General features: G+C 43.4%; 1 pseudogene; it reads left to right on the top strand.

The window, feature by feature from the left end:
- The first annotated feature begins 1,666 nt into the window (after positions 1-1,666).
- Positions 1,667-2,339, top strand: LOC134286317 (uncharacterized; annotated as a pseudogene).
- Positions 2,340-16,378: the final 14,039 nt, after the last annotated feature.

Below are 16,378 nucleotides of genomic sequence, written 5' to 3'. Positions count from 1 at the left end.
CTTTAGATTAGAACCCAGAAGGACACCGCAGTAGAAGCAGACCCAAGAGGTAGACAACCTTTGGTTCTTGTAAGAGATGTGTTGGGGACTCGCGATGTCATATACATGGGATGTATTTTCGACTTTTTCCGTTCTGCTTGTATAAAAGTTTATTTCGCTTGTTGTCTCTTTCAAAGTGTTTTTTTTCTGTTTTGTTGCTGGCCATCCGGCAGACGAAAAACGACAAGTCGGAACCAACACTACAAGGCGACGAACACACCAGCCAAAGATACCGCCCGGATGTGCTGCAGAGAGCCTTGTGAACCGTAATCTCGAGCTGCCACGAGTACCTTGGCTTCATCCTGTACTAACAAGAATAAATCTGTATTTTACCAATACGACATGAATATCGTCTTCGTAAAGCGTTATACGCGATTGAGCCTCAAATAAATTAATTAATTAAAAAAGCACACTCAGAGGCTCATAGTGGCGCAGCCTCAACAATGAAATAAAGCAAGTCGACAGAAATTTGACCTGGCCGCAGGTCAAAGGCGATGGAAGTCAATCGCCCAGAAATCTTTCTATTCGTCCCTCTGCATCGTGGGTGCTCAGGACTAAAAGTATTGTGAATTTAAATAAAAATCGAATTTCGTGGTTCACTTTAATAAAAAACTCATGCTTTCTAGCGAAGTTGCAAGGTGACTAAAAGTAGACAGACTATACTGGAAATTATTGTTCAAGTATTTTATAATTAAAATTACACTATCTTGTAAAACTAGTCAAACAAGTGCATGATCTTGAAAAAAATCAACATGGATCATTAACATCCTCATTTATTGATAAATAAATTTGATTCTGTTCACATTTACAACTTGTTCCGAATATTTTGTCTATAAAATCAAACCTTCTTGTACACAAACCTTGCATATTTATTTTGAATTGGCCAATTGAAATGTCACTGACGTGTGTATCGTGGTGCTTGTTGCGTTTTTGTTTTCAAAATGCCTGAGTCGGATGAGTAAGTAATTCAAAATGTTCTTAAATCATAAAAATAATGATAAACTCATTTCTAGCAGCTGACGTAGACGAGGAGTTTCTCGAAGAGAATTAAGCCAACCAGGAACAAGACCAGGAACAATTTTCGGGTCAAGCTGAAGGATGTGGATGGACACTATGACGCCCGTGACGAACAGGTGGATGGAACCGATCAAATTGTCGATGAATCATTCAGAGATGGAAGTGTACGGATTGAACATACTTTCGGATGTCCGCTAAGCCCAGATTGGGTCGGGGAAGAAGAAGATGAGCAGGATGAAAAAGAAGAGCCTGTAGTGTGTAGTGTGGTAACACCCCGGAAGAAGTTTTTGCATCTAGGGTATCGCGCCACTTGGGCGATGGTTTCTATATTCGCCTGGTTTCCTCTATAACTCAGTCAATTTTGAACCAATTGACTTAAAATGTTGTACACGGGTAGATACTATACCTATCTCACCACATTCCAAAAGTTGTGTCAATTGGTTCAAATTTGACTGAGTTATAGTGGAAAACAGACGAATATAGAAGCCACCGCCCAAGTGGCGCGATTCCCTATATGGCGGATTTAACTGATGGGATGAATGCAAGTTTTTTTTTCCTCCCCTGTTGGGGAAATTAGGCCACTGCGTCCAATAGGCTGAACTTTTGTGGCATGTGGAATGCAAGTTGGTCAGACAAGGATAAGCCCATCATAGATGATGTCGATCAGAATGTCACTCTGCAGTATCCATCTACGAAGAAGACATATTCAGTGTCTGCTGTCTGCTGTTTTGTACATGGCGAGGCAAAAACATCAAAATACATGTGTACATTTGCTCCACTAACGTGGAAACAAAATTCTATACCAGAAATTATGCTGAATTGGCTGAATATCTGCGGAAATGTCACCCTGAATTGAAAGGACACAACAGTTCATGGCCACTTTGGGCGAATTTTGTCCATTCTGCATCAGCCCATGATCGCGACCGTTTTAAAGACGGAAAAGCTCCACCATTAAAGTTGGCCAAATATTTTCGTTAGGGAGCTGTTTCGGAAGCGGCCAGATTGCAACCGGTGGTTCACAGAGGGATGGTTGTCTCACAAACGGCGAACAGTAGATGGGCTCGAGCTCGAGAGGTAAATGAACTGAAAACTGATCTTGATCTCGCAGTATCAACTCTTCAGCGAGTATCACAAAAAGTTGATGCGATGGCGGCCAGGCAGCATTGGGATCTGAACTTTTCGAAGCTATGGAGTCAGCAACCCGCCCAGAAGAAACGGAATTAAGTCACCAACTTGCCGCTAGAGTAACGGATTGCATCTACTCTGGATGGTTTTATGTGTGAGCGAACGTCGGGCTGCAAAACCACGGTGTCAACTACCTGAACAGGTCTTTGTTTTTGTTCTGTAGATATCACAAAATTCGACAACTTCTTTCAAAAATACATTTCGCATTTGATTTTTTCAAAATAAAGACAGCTCAAAATAATATTGGTTATTCTTGTACATTAATAAAGAATCACCTAAGAATCGGAGAGAAGTAACAATGGTGCAGGTGGGTTTGCTCGATGCAAACGCTTTTAAGTCGCAAGTCAGTTTGTCTACAGTAATATTCTTTACTCCTGCGAAACGTTAAAATACATGCTTTGAGGTGGTTGAGCAAAACCCTTTTCCGGTAAGAATTCTCCACCTGGGAAGTATTGTTGCACTTATCTTTTATTAGAGTCTGGCGGCGGTCGTATGTTCGCAAGGCATACAGTCGCAGCGACACTCGCAAGGCAAAACAAAAGAAAATATGTTCCCGCCAAAAGCAAAAGCACGTGGGTTTCTCGAAGTGACAGATGGTTTTGAATGTATTTGTGATGTACAGTAAGAGTGGCTCGGTGGAATGAGTGTGCTTGCTGTCGAATCCCATATAATGGAATAAAATACTTTTAAATCTGGTGACGCTGTTATTATTGATGACTTTTGCGCTTATATCAGAAGCCAGATGCAGATAATAGCCATATTTTGACTTACCTTGAGAGGCATAATATCCATAATAATTTTGAAGCACGGGTAATCTTTGAAGCGATTTAAAGCCTCACATACTTCCATTAGAACAGATCTAGACATAGATTAATTTTCACGATAATGTCGTTGTAAATCCTTTTTCGTCAATCCAAAAATCACTTCGATTGGATTGAAAAATGGTCAATACGGTGCACACTGTTGCGAATGGCCCAAAACGTGATCAAAATTGTTTTGACCATGAAAGTTGACTACAAAATAAGTCCTAATTTATGGAAACATCAGTATATGATCAATCCTCCTAAAAGTGAGAAACCCTTTTTATCTTTTTTATTCATAACCTAAAAAAATAGGTTCGTTCAGAGAAGTTATAGAATTAATGAGAAGCTGACTAGACTGATTAAAGCAACGATGGACGGTGTGCAAAACTGCGTAAGGGTTTCGGGTGAACTATCCAGTTCATTCGTATCTCACCGGGGACTGCGACAAGGTGACGGACTCTCATGTCTACTCTTCAACATCGCGCTGGAAGGTGTGATGCGACGAGCCGGGCTCAACAGCCGGGGAACGATTTTCACAAAATCCGGTCAATTTGTGTGCTTTGCGGACGACATGGACATTATCGCTAGAACATTTGGAACGGTGGCAGAACTGTACACCCGCCTGAAACGCGAAGCAGCAAAGGTCGGACTGGTGGTGAATGCCTCAAAAACAAAGTACATGCTGGTAGGCGGAACCGAACACGACCGGATCCGTCTGGGTAGTAATGTTACGATAGACGGGGATACTTTCGAGGTGGTGGAGGAATTCGTCTACCTCGGATCCTTACTGACGGCTGACAACAACGTGAGCCGTGAAATTCGGAGGCGCATCATCAGCGGAAGTCGGGCCTACTACGGGCTCCAGAAGAAACTGCGGTCGAAAAAGATTCACCCACGCACCAAATGCACCATGTACAAAACGTTAATAAGACCGGTAATCCTCTACGGGCACGAGACATGGACCATGCTCGAGGAGGACCTACAAGCACTCCGAGTTTTCGAGCGACGCGTGCTAAGAACGATCTTCGGCGGTGTGCAGGAGAACGGTGTGTGGCGGAGAAGGATGAACCACGAGCTCGCTGCACTTTACGGCGAACCCAGCATTCAGAAGGTGGCCAAAGCTGGAAGGATACGGTGGGCAGGGCATGTTGCAAGAATGCCGGACAACAACCCTGCAAAGCTGGTGTTTGCAACGGATCCGGTTGGCACAAGAAGGCGTGGAGCGCAGAGAGCACGATGGGCGGACCAGGTGGAGCGTGACTTGGCGAGCATTGGGCGTGACCGAGGATGGAGAGCGGCAGCCACAAACCGAGTATTGTGGCGTACTATTGTTGATTATGTCTTGTCTTAATGATGTGGAACAAATAAATGTATGTATGTATGAGAAACTGCGACAACATTCGAAAAATTTGCACCCTTGTTTTTCGGCAGAATTCACCGCGAAAGATTATCTTCTGGCCGATTACACCATATCCTTTCCGCCGTAACATATCTCTACTGTCGAAGCTAACTTCACCAAGGAATACAAGATTGTATAAATCCTACTGAATCGAAAGAAGTTCTCTGACAAATCGCACGATTTGCACCTCGCGAATTTGTATAGCTCTTCTCTTTATCGTTTTCCAAGAAAAGTTCGCTTCATGGATAATCACGCATACTAAAGATACGCTGATGGTTTGTATCGGATTGGTTTCGACTGGAGTTGGTGTGCTAATAGAGTGGTTCGGCTTTGACAGTCAACAAACATTCATCGATTACTTTTAAGTCTTTGCCGACGTTTTGGTCCAGGAAGTGGACTTTCTTCAGGGCCTGGCATTTTTTTTATACGCTGATGGTTTTATGAAACTTCTACTGAAATTGTTATTTTGCGTCATCTAAAAAGAGCCCCGGCTTACTCCAATAGAGCTGTACTAACCAGGATCGCATTTCCAAACCAATTTCTTATAAATTTGCTCACGTTGCTTGCGCCGAAAAAAATTCTTCTCTCTTAAATTTCTTACACCATTCGTGGATAGTAGATTCTACGTTTCCATATATCAGTGCCAAGTTCTCCCTTGATATTCCCAGGAAGCAATGATCATACAGGGTATGGTACACGGTGTTGGCTCCGGCGTGCTGGTAACGTACGTTTCAAGAATAATGTTGGACATCTTCTGTAAGATGAGTAATGCCAATTCAATTCTGTCCTTATAACTTACATAAGGCCCATGGTGAGGCTTTTTTTAATTGCTGATATTTAAAATTATTATTCCAAAACGTAAAAAAACATACGATCGACAATGAAACTGCAAAATCAGCAACAACATGAACTTTTGGTATGTAAACAGAGGAAATTAAATGACATGTAGTCGTCGCGAGTACTGCCAAATCCATGACATTTAAACAGTTCGCCATGAGCTTCGCTTCGGTAGTCCAACTGGCGAACTCCGATTTAGTGCAACGACATCTATTAGTAGTGAAAAAAAAATCTAATTCTCACAAGTCAACATTACCTCGTTTCACGGTTCCGTCAATTTGTGGTCCCGACTGTCGCGGCGCACGCGTTAAACGACAAGCGGAAATGTTCAACCTATAAAAAGCAAGAATCAACTCTTCTAGCCGCCCATTAGAGTCACGCGTCTGTCACATCGTCCCCGCAACTAATTGCTGCCCCTGCCATCCAATGGAAACTCAACGCTGAACCACCATCCTCTTCACCACCATCACCAGCAACTCAAAGAGTGGGAGTGGACCTACCTGACCCCTAACGACTACGAAACTTTCTCAATTAGACCTATTAGCGGGACCCTGGCTTGATGGGGATCGACCGTCGTCGTCGTCGTTTTGGGAGGCTGTGTAATTCGACATAATAAATGCGCAAGCGCCCGAAAAGTGATCACTCAGTCACTCATGGGCAGCGGGTATGGCTGCTGATTGCGCTTTAATTGTGGGAGAATGACCGGAGGCCAGTTCCCCGGAGATTTTGGATGAGATTTTTTTTTCGGTGTGAACCACCCAAACGGTTATTAGCAAGGCAATTTGTGGGGGGTTTGGGAATTGCTTGTTTATTTGAGTTTGGGATTCATACGGGGATGTTCATTAAGCTTAATGCATAATAGTTGAAAACGATTAATGCTGATGTTCTTGCAATAATATGCAATATGCATGCCATCCGCAAAATAGACAAATCGACCGGATTTGGTTAAGGTCGTACGTCGCCTGTTGAACACGGCTAGTCGGCATTACATCTTTCTTGGCTATGTCGGTTTCATTCGTTCTACTAACAATGATGTAGCACCAAAGTGAAGCATCATTTTAAAGAAACTACCATCATGCAACAAAACTTTCCATCCAATTTACACAATTTATTAAAAAGAAAAACCTGTTAGCCAGGTAGCTTTTTTCCCACACCTCTGATCGCATTAGCAGGTGTCACCCCGGTCCCCGAATGACACAGCTCTTTTGTGGTCCAAAATGAAAACTGCTCCTGATTCTTTGTCCCGACCCAGTAAACCAATTTCTCAGATCCGAAGGAAATCCCTTTTCTCTGTCGGCATCGCTTTGTGACCATCGTAGTCCTCGCCGATGCCCCGCCCGTTTGTCAGAGGCCAATGCATGCGTCGTCATCGCCGTCAAAGGTTGTGCGATTTCTCACATAAATTCGAATCGGAGCGTAACAAAAGTGATAGAATGTCGTCGCTCGGGGTCCTATTATTCCAAGCCACGTCAACGTGTCATAAAGTCCATAAATTGTTGCATTGTTCCATGGGGATTCGGATACTGCGACTGGGTCAGTTTGCGAAGTAGATCAAAAGCACCGGGCAATCGAATGAACCACTCAATTGCACAGCGAGAGCTGTTCCAGTTGTTCACATTTTATTTATTCTGGACTAATTTAGTGTGGAAACAAAAAAAAAGTGCATCGATGCACTCTGTTCGGAAGGTGTAGTGTTCTAATAAAGACATTAATTAGCAGCGCTCCATGACTGGTTCTGTGCCTCTCACCATCACTCGGAGCAAGTTCCATGCTGACGATGCGCGGGCGATGGCTTGCTGAGCGGTTTTTTGTAGGCTAACAGCTGGAAGTTGTGGCAGCTTAATCATAATATTTATCCATTCAGCACATGCGGTCGATGCTGTCAGAAATCATTTTCTTCACGGATATCTACCTGTATCGGACGCATCATCATTGCAGCAGGCATCAACACTTCGGTGCATTCCATATGGTGCCGCTTGATATGTTATTCTTTACTAAAGCTTACAATAAGGCGGGGGTGTCCTTTAGGTATCCTTCAGGTATCTGTAGGTCGGCTCAAGAGGCACGTTTTCCTCCATTTGGGAAATTTATGACATGTCCTCGGGGTGTCCTTGGTCACACATTCAACCAGTGCAATGGTGCTGTAGGCATAGCTCATTATTTTTTTTTCGATAAATTTAATTTGCTTTCAAGTATCACATTCATTAACTTAAAACTAGGAGTTATGTGTATAGTTACACATTCTTAGACTATCTAGCAAAATATAATATGTACATATTTTTTACGTTGAAGTTAGAAAAAACAGGCTTGATGGTCCTGTGGCTTTTTATTCATACGCAGAAGGTCCGGGGTTCTCAATACCCGGACCGTTTCTTTCTACCTAGTTTGTTTGATTGTTTATGTATTGTCGAGTAGCGTAGGATACAAATCTTTTAAAATACATACTTCCTTTGGCAAGAAAAACATCATTTTTAAAAATGAAGAGATTAACACTCTAAGTTATCAGTATCCTAAGATATAAGAGGGTACGGTAAAGGCTGGGTATGCTGCGCAATTCAGATCCCATTGTGATCCACTAGCCTCTGCACAGCAACTCCTATCCCTACCTCCTCGTGGTACCGGCTGGAAACTACGAGCATCCTTAGGGAAGATCGGGTAACCAACCCCGGTGGGAACTTTGGTCGTAGGCTGACAGGGAAGGGGGCTTTGCTTCTGCAAACCTGAGCGTCTGTTCTCCAGGAAGAGCGGCTCACACTTGTCGCAGAAGAGTCACGGCGGCGCAGATTTTAGTTACGCGGAAGTCATTGTGATTTACTTCTAGTCTGCAGTAAGTTTTTATTTGTTAAAAGTCACATTGAATTTTTTTTTATTCTTATTCACTTAACCTAATTTACAGCTCTATTGTCCACTAGGGCACTACGTGAGCGATTCCAATTGGACACTGCACTTTGTACAGCGCCTACATGTATTCTATTCCAATTCAACTATATCGTTCTGGTGCCTTGTGCTGCTTCAAACTTTTCTACCCTGTCCACGGTAGAATGATGAGCACGATGATGCTGATGTTTGGCTGCTGTTCCTTTTCCAGTCCAATTGGGGGGTCCATTATGAGTTGCGGTTCGCCGATATCCAAATTCCGGGTCCGTTGGAGCTATATGCTCCGAAGAGGGTCAGGTGTCAGCTGTTCTCGGGGGGAAGAGCAACTGACGAAAAACTGCAAGTGCCGGGGCTGGGTTCGAACCCATGACCATCCGCTTATGAAGCGAACGTGTTGACCACTGCGCCACGGGCCCCGACAAAGTCACATTGAATTCTGCGCAACAAAAACCTGCGCCATCGTGACTCTTCTGAGACAAGTGTGTTACTTGGGAGGGAAGGACTTTAAGCTCAACTGTGCACGATCGTCCTCTGGAAAGTAGGGGTGGTGTACGGCCCTACGAGCCAGCCGTAAAAAAAAAACCATTGTAACGGAAAATCATCAACAGAATCATACGAATCGAGACCAACGGCAACAACCAACAAAAAAGACTTGCGATTAGAAACTCGATACGTGGAACTGCCGATCTCCCACCTTCATTTGGAGCACCCGCATACTCGCCGATCTACTGAAGGACCGCGGATTCGGCATCGTGGCGCTGCAGGAGGTGTGTTGGACAGGATCCATGGTGCGAACGTTTAGAGGTAATCATACCATCTACCAGAGCTGCGGCAACACACGTTAGCTGGGAACAGCTTTTATCGTGATGGTCGAAATGCAGAGGCGTGTGATCGGTTGGTGGACGATCGACGAAAGAATGTGCAGGTTGAGGATCAAGGGCCGATTCTTTAATTTGACCGCTGCCCATGCCACGACGTCAAGCTAATCATAGCAGTTTTAAACGCTCGGGTAGGCTAGGAAGAGGAATTCAGACCAACGATTGGAAGTTCAGCGCCCACCAGCAGACGTACGAAAACGGCCTACGACTCATTGATTTTGCCGCCTCCAGAAACATGGCCATACGTAGCACCTTTTTCCAACACAGCCTCCCTTATCGTTATACCTGGAGATCACTACAGCAGACGGAATCTCAAATCGACCACATTCTGATTGACGAACGGCACTTCTCCGACATCATCGACGTCAAGACCTATCGTAGCGCCTACATGGACTCCGACCAACTATCTGGTGATAGTCAAGCTGCGCCCAAAACTTTCCGTCATCAACAATGTACGGTACCGGCGAACGCAACGGTACAGCCTAGAGTGACTAAAACAACCGGATGTCGCCTCAGCATACGCGCAGCATCTCGAGGCCGCGTTGCCAGACGAGGGCGAGCTCGATGAGGCCCCTCTAGAGGAATGCTGGAGTACATTGAAAGCAGCCATCAATGACGCAGCCGCGAGCATCATCGGGTACGTGGGACGGAATCGACGGAAAGAATGGTTCGACGAAGAATGCTGAACAGTTTTGGGGGAGAAGAACGCAGCGCGGGCGGTAATGCTGCTGCAAGGGACCCGACAAAACGCGGAACGTTACAAGCCGAGCGGAACCAGCAGACCCGTCTCTTTCAGGAGAAGAAGCGTTGCCTGGAAGAAGTGTAGTGCGAAGAAATGGAACTGCTGTGCCATTCCTAAGAAACACGGAAGTTCTGCCAGAAGCTCAACGCATCCCGCAATGGCTTCGTGCTGCGAGCCGAAATATGCATGGATAAAGACGGAGGCTTCTTGACCGACGAACGTGAGGTGATCGAAAGGTGGAAGCAGCACTTCGATCAGCACCTGAATGACGTGGAGAATATAGGCACGGGAGCCCACGGCAACGGAGGAAACGACGACGCCAGTGCAGCGGAGGACGGAAATGAACCAACTCTCACGCGGAGGGAAGTTAAGGATGCCGTGCACCAGCTCAAAAACAACAAAGCGGCTTGGAAGGATGGTATCACAGCTGATTTCATCAAGATGGGCCCATAAAAGGTGGGCACCTGTCTGCACCGGTTGATGGTCAGGACAGGATCTGGGAATCCTAACAGCTACCGAAGGAGTGGAAGGAAGGGGTAATTTGCCCCATTCACAAGAAAGGCGACCATTTGGAATGTGAGAACGTCAGGGCGATCACTATTTTGAATTCTGTCTACAAAGTGCTATACCAGATCATCTTCTGTCGTCTGTCACCTAAAACGAATGAGCTCGTGGGAAATTATCAAGCTGGATTCATCGACGGCCGGTCGACATCGGACCAGATCTTTACCGTACCGCAAATCCTCCAGAAATGCCGTGAATACCAAGTCCCAACGCATCACCTGTTCATCGATTTCAAAGCGGCATACGACAGTATCGACCGCGCAGAGCTATGGAGAATCATGGACGAAAACGGCTTTCCTGGGAAGCTGACTAGACTGATTAAAGCAACGATGGACGGTGTGCAAAACTGCGTAAGGGTTTCGGGTGAACTATCCAGAATTATGCCAGAACATTTGGAACGGTGGCAGAGCTGTACAAACGCGAATCAGTAAAGGTCGGACTGGTGGTGAATGCCTCAAAACAAAGTGCATGCTGGTAGGCGGAACCGAACACGACCGGATCCGTCTGGGTAGTAATGTTACGATAGATGGGTATACTTTCGAGGTGGTGGAGAAATTCGACTACCTCGGATCCTTACTGACGGCTGACAACAACATGAGCCGTGAAATTGGAAGGCGCATCATCAGCGGAAGTCGGGCCTACTTGGGCTCCAGAAGAAACGCTAATAAGGTCGGTGGTCCTCTACGGTCACGACCATACTCGAGGAGGACCTGCAAGCACTCGGAGTTTTCGAGCGACGCGTGCTAAGGACAACATGCAGGGCATGTTGCAAAAATGCGGGATAACAACCCTGTAAAGCTGGTGTTTGCTAGCAATCCGTTTGGCACAAGAAGGCGTAAAGCGCAGAGAGCACGATGGGCGGATCAGGTGGAGCGTGACTTGGCGAGCATTGGGCGCGATCGAGGATGGAGAGCGGCAGCCACAAACCGAGTATTGTGGCGTACTATTGTTGATTATGGCTTGTCTCAAATGTGATGTTGAACAAATAACTGTTATGATCAGTTTGTCTGCCCCTCTGAATATTTGATCATTATTCGTTTAAATGTCATTCGGCCAAAGAGCCAGATACTTTTTCAGCAATTTCAAAAAACACGTAAACTCCGTGCATTAACGAAGATGCCTGTGTCGTAAATTAATGAATTTTGGCATCAATGTGCTGTCTTGCGGAAAACCAGTTCTCACATGGTATTTATCAGGATTAAAACTTTGGTAGTTCACTTGAAGTGTACAAGTTGTGAAGTTCAAAATTTACTCTTCTACTTTTAAAAGTTAATATCAACACCCCTCCTTTTACCGCTTGGGATCGACTTCGTTATCCAAACTGAATGTAATTAGTAGCAGTTAATATTCAAACATCAGAAGAAATCAATACATGCCTGTATTGTATATCCTAGACACCAGTATGGCTAGCAATTCTATATATGCCTGGAGCAATCTTCACCAAATGACACTCGAACTTAGCTCCCATCCACGGTGGTTGATTTTGCCTCCTCTGAGCTCAACTATTCATTAAATTGCATCTCCCATCTGCAAAGCGCTCATGCTGCCCCTCGAAGAAGAAACCCATAAGCGTCCGCATTGCCCTTGCTTAGACTCCCATATGCGGTGATCACACGTCCACCAAACTGCCATAAATCTGCCCTCCGAAAACACTTCGATAGCCCTAGGGCAAATTTCGTCATAACTCATCCACCTTCTGGGACCCGGGCATTTAATGTGATATACAGACATCCATTCGGTTTGGGCTGCTGCTGCGCCCCCAAACAGACCCTCGTCCAGCTGCGCGGCCGTGCCATCCTCGGCTGATCCAGGGGCAAGAATATTTTTCTTCAAATTTTCTACCTCAATGCCATATTCTCCACTCGTCGTCGTTGTTGCGACCTGTTTTTATTTATATCATTTCCATGTCCAAACGGACCACTTTGAGTGCGTCTCGCCTTGTCGGGTTCTGTTCGGTGGCAGCGGCAGGAGCAGCAAAGAGAGAGGTCCCGCGGACATGCCATATAATGAAATATAAACAGCGCATCGTATCATTATAATGGGTGAAAATCGTTTGAGAACTCCTGCTGTGCTCCTGAATTGACTATATGGCCTAGGGGCTCCGAGCCGAATGGTCTTTCTCCTCCGCAACTGGCCGTCTTCTGGGTATGACTGAGCTGCCGTAGATCCTCGAAACCGTATAATATGCATATATGTGCGAGCGTAACAAACAATCAACCGACAACAGCCGATGATGAGCTGGGCTTTGTGCGCCGGCCAGTCACACAGTGGATTTGTGGTCCATGATTGGAAAGGGTCCATCCGATCCATCCAGATTGGGGATCAGTTCTGGTCTGGGGTTCAGAATAGAGCGGCGTCCATTCGTTTTCTGTTTTAATTTGAATACACTCGTGTTCCAGAAGGTCCAGACGGAGGCAAGAATGGATTTTTTACGATAATTACTCATTATAAACGATTTTATGGATACGATTCAGTTTTGTGTGATTGCAGATGATTATGACGATTCCAATGATGTGCTGGATAGGATGCGATTACACGGTTGTTCTTTAAGGTTCTACTGGTTTCCATTTCCGAGACTTTCTGAATTAATCCTATTTATACCTTGTTATTTTATGTCATTTCTACCCGACATATTCTTGTGACACATATAACATATGTTTGTGATTTTGTGACGATAAGGGGGTAGGGGTTTGTGATATGATTCTTAGCTTTCTACTAAGCCTATTGTAAAAAGTATTTCGTTATTAATTAAAGATTCTTCGAGGATTTTTTTATGGATTCCCTATGACATTATTAAAGGAGTTTCTTATTTAATTTCCACAGGGCTTCCATGAAAAATTCTTGCAATAGTTTCTGAAGAAGTTCATCCAGCAATTTTGTGAGAAATTTTTCAAATAGTTTGTAAAAGGAGAATGATAATATTTTCACACCAATTCCTTCTGGGAACCCCAGAAAACAAAATCTTCTAAAGCCATTCTCATAAGGAATTCCTGAAGGAACTTCCAGAGAAATTGCACAAGGAACTCCTGGAGGAATCTTGAAAGGAAATCATAGAGAAATCCCGCGTGAGGAGTTCCTCTATAAAAACTCTATAATAAACTCCTGGAAGAATCGCAGGAGGCGCTATTGATAGAGTCCTAAAGGAACACCTGGAGAAATTCAAAAAGAAACCCCTTGAGGAGTTCCTCTGTAATAAACTCCTAGAAAAATCTCAGGAGGAGCTATTTGTAGAGTCCTAGAAGGAACTTCTGGAGAAATCCTGGTTCAAGTTTTGAAGAAAACACGCTAGACATTTTTGAAGGAATCTTGGAAGGAAATTCTGAAGGAAATCAGAAAATAACTTTTGGGGGATCCCGGAAGATATACAAATAGCACTCCTGGTGAAATCTAAGAAAGAAAATCCTGGTGGAATTCCAGAAGGCACTATGGGAGGAACCTGTGAAGGGATTCCTAGTGGAATTCTAAGAGATCCTGAAAGAACCCTTGTAGAAGTGAATGGAGGTATGCTTGAAGAATTTCCTGGAGGTGTCCAAAAAAAATCCCGAATAAATCCCAGAAGGAACTCCTCGAGGATTCCCAAAAGAAACTCCTAGAAGAATCCAGGAAGGAATTCCTGAAGGAATCTTAAAAAGAACTCCTGGAAGAATTCCAGAAGAAACTTCTTTAGGAAACCCTCAAAGCAGATCTGATGGAATCTAAAAAGAAATTCCGGTTGAGATCCTTGGAGAGATCACCAAAGAAACTTCTGGTAAAAAAAGAGGATAAAAAACCTTCAAGAACTCTTGAAGGAATCCATCAATTAACTCCAAGAACAACGTTAGAAAAAAACTCCAGGAGAAAGCTCAAAAGGAACTTTTGGAGGAAACGTAGCAGGAACTCCGGAAGGTATTTTCGGAGGAACCTCCGATGGAACCCAAGAAGGAATATCAAATGGAATCCTAAAGGGAACGAGTTCGAGGGAGCAGGATTCCGTAAATACAACCACCGTAATAAAACACAATAGCTGAGTGTTGTTGGAGCGGATAGTTATAATTTTCCTAATGGGAAACAGTAATAATATATAATAGAAGTTAGTGCTTCATAATGCACAGTAAATTCACTTGATATGTAGTTTAATTTTACATTTTAGTTATTCATTGTAACATAGATATATGCAGCTTATAATAACTTTGAACTTACGTTTTAGCTCCTTGAATGTTCGCCTGGTGTAGCCTCGTTGTGGTCGTTAGCTTTTAGTTTTTTAATTTTTCTTAATTTAGGAGGAATTCAATTTTTTTTTTACCGTTTTAGAACAATCTGCAATTATTAAGTTTTTCAGGTTATAGTGGATATTTACATTAGATCACCTATCGCACGAGCAAAGTAATAATTATTATGGAATATTATCAAAACATTTAGTTCACTTATAATTACCTAATTGTTTAAGCTGTTCGAAGGATATCAGGCAATACAATAATCAATAAAACTACAAATTAACTGTAAATGTTTGTTTAAATCATGGCAAAAATTCTTAGCGAAGCATGCGGTATTAATTCCTTATGTTATCTGTTTACTTACGGTTCGACAGCTATGATACCTGAGGCCTATGAGTAACTATCGATCTTTCTGATGGTGTGCGTATAGATCCAAGGTTGATACGAAGTTGGTGTGAGCTGGCAACAGGGATCTGCCAATAGAAGTGCTGGAGGGATTCTCAAAAATGGGAATCAAATGAAAAACTCCTTGGGGAATTCCAGAATGAATTTCTGTGAGAATTTCAGAAGAAACTCCTGCAGGGTACTCCAAATGTCAAGGTGATACTCTTTTCAAATGAATCCAATTTGATATTTTGAACAGACTAGTGAGTAAAATAACATCTTCGAAAGCTCTTTCCACCAACTGGTGGGTGGTAAGCTTTGGTGATAATCTTCACTGGTTGCACCAATGGTTTTGAGGTCGGCGATCAGAACCTGGCAGTCGGCAATGCAAAGATAATGACTTGGAAGAGTTGACGATTACGCACGAAGTTGAGAGCGAGGAGTGCTGTGTGGTACTCAAGCTAGATGAATGAATAGAAGAGGTCTAAAGAAATCGATTGAAAGTGATACCTATGTTTTCTTGCCATTGGTAATATCAGTTAAAAAATTGAAGTAAAACTAAGCTTTTTTTGCTTTTCGACATGAACATTTTGGTAAGGGAGGGGGTTGTTTATCAAGCTACCCCATTTAGAAAGTGGGTTTTCGAATTCGTGATGAAATGCTGCGAGGGGGAGGGGGGGGGTGTAAGAAATTGCTAAAAAATAAAAAATAAATATTGGATTTTACGACTGGGAACTTTATGGAAAGGGGGATGGCTTTCTCAGTCTTTGATTCAAGAACGATTTTTATCTACATTCCCGAGGTTTCGGCCTAGAGATTTGGCCTTTTTCAAGGGTCGCTGAAATCATGTATTTTAACATTTATCATTGAACATTTAACATTGAACATTTAACATATAAACATTGATAAAAACTCACAAAACTCACTAGTGTCTACCGTCTATCGTTTTTGTAGTTTTTGCATATAGAATGCTCTTTTGGGTTGCTTTTCATGTACTGTGTAGTAGAAAATGTGGGATACAATTTGATTGTTTTATGGGAATTTTACCTAACTTACTACGTGTTGTTATTTTAGATTTTTAATTTTTGTATTATACACTGTGCACTGGTAACGACTGTTTTAAAAGAATGGTGAAAATTTTGCTTTAGGGGAGGTATTGGTCATTTTAGGGTGCGTTCTCAGTTTTGTGGAAGATGATTTTGAACCGTTTGTTCTGTTGACATTTGTTCTATGGTAGTGGTGGTGTGTCGTTTCCGACTATTGGACTTTTTAATAGAGTGTAGAAGTCCAGCATACATCGTGCTTAGACCATCGACATCGATAATGTGTTTCATCACTGCTGTTTTTTCTCCTAATCTGATCATCTCTTCATCTGTTTGTGTCTTGTTGTTTTGGATATGTTTTGTGTATTCGTGTATATTGCTTCTGTGTCCGTTCATACGTGTTTTTAATTGGTTTCT

Source organism: Aedes albopictus, chromosome 2 (genome assembly GCF_035046485.1).
Source record: "Aedes albopictus strain Foshan chromosome 2, AalbF5, whole genome shotgun sequence".
NCBI lineage: Eukaryota > Metazoa > Arthropoda > Insecta > Diptera > Culicidae > Aedes > Aedes albopictus.
Note: the sequence above shows the minus strand (reverse complement) of the source record. Positions and strands in the feature narration are given on the sequence as shown.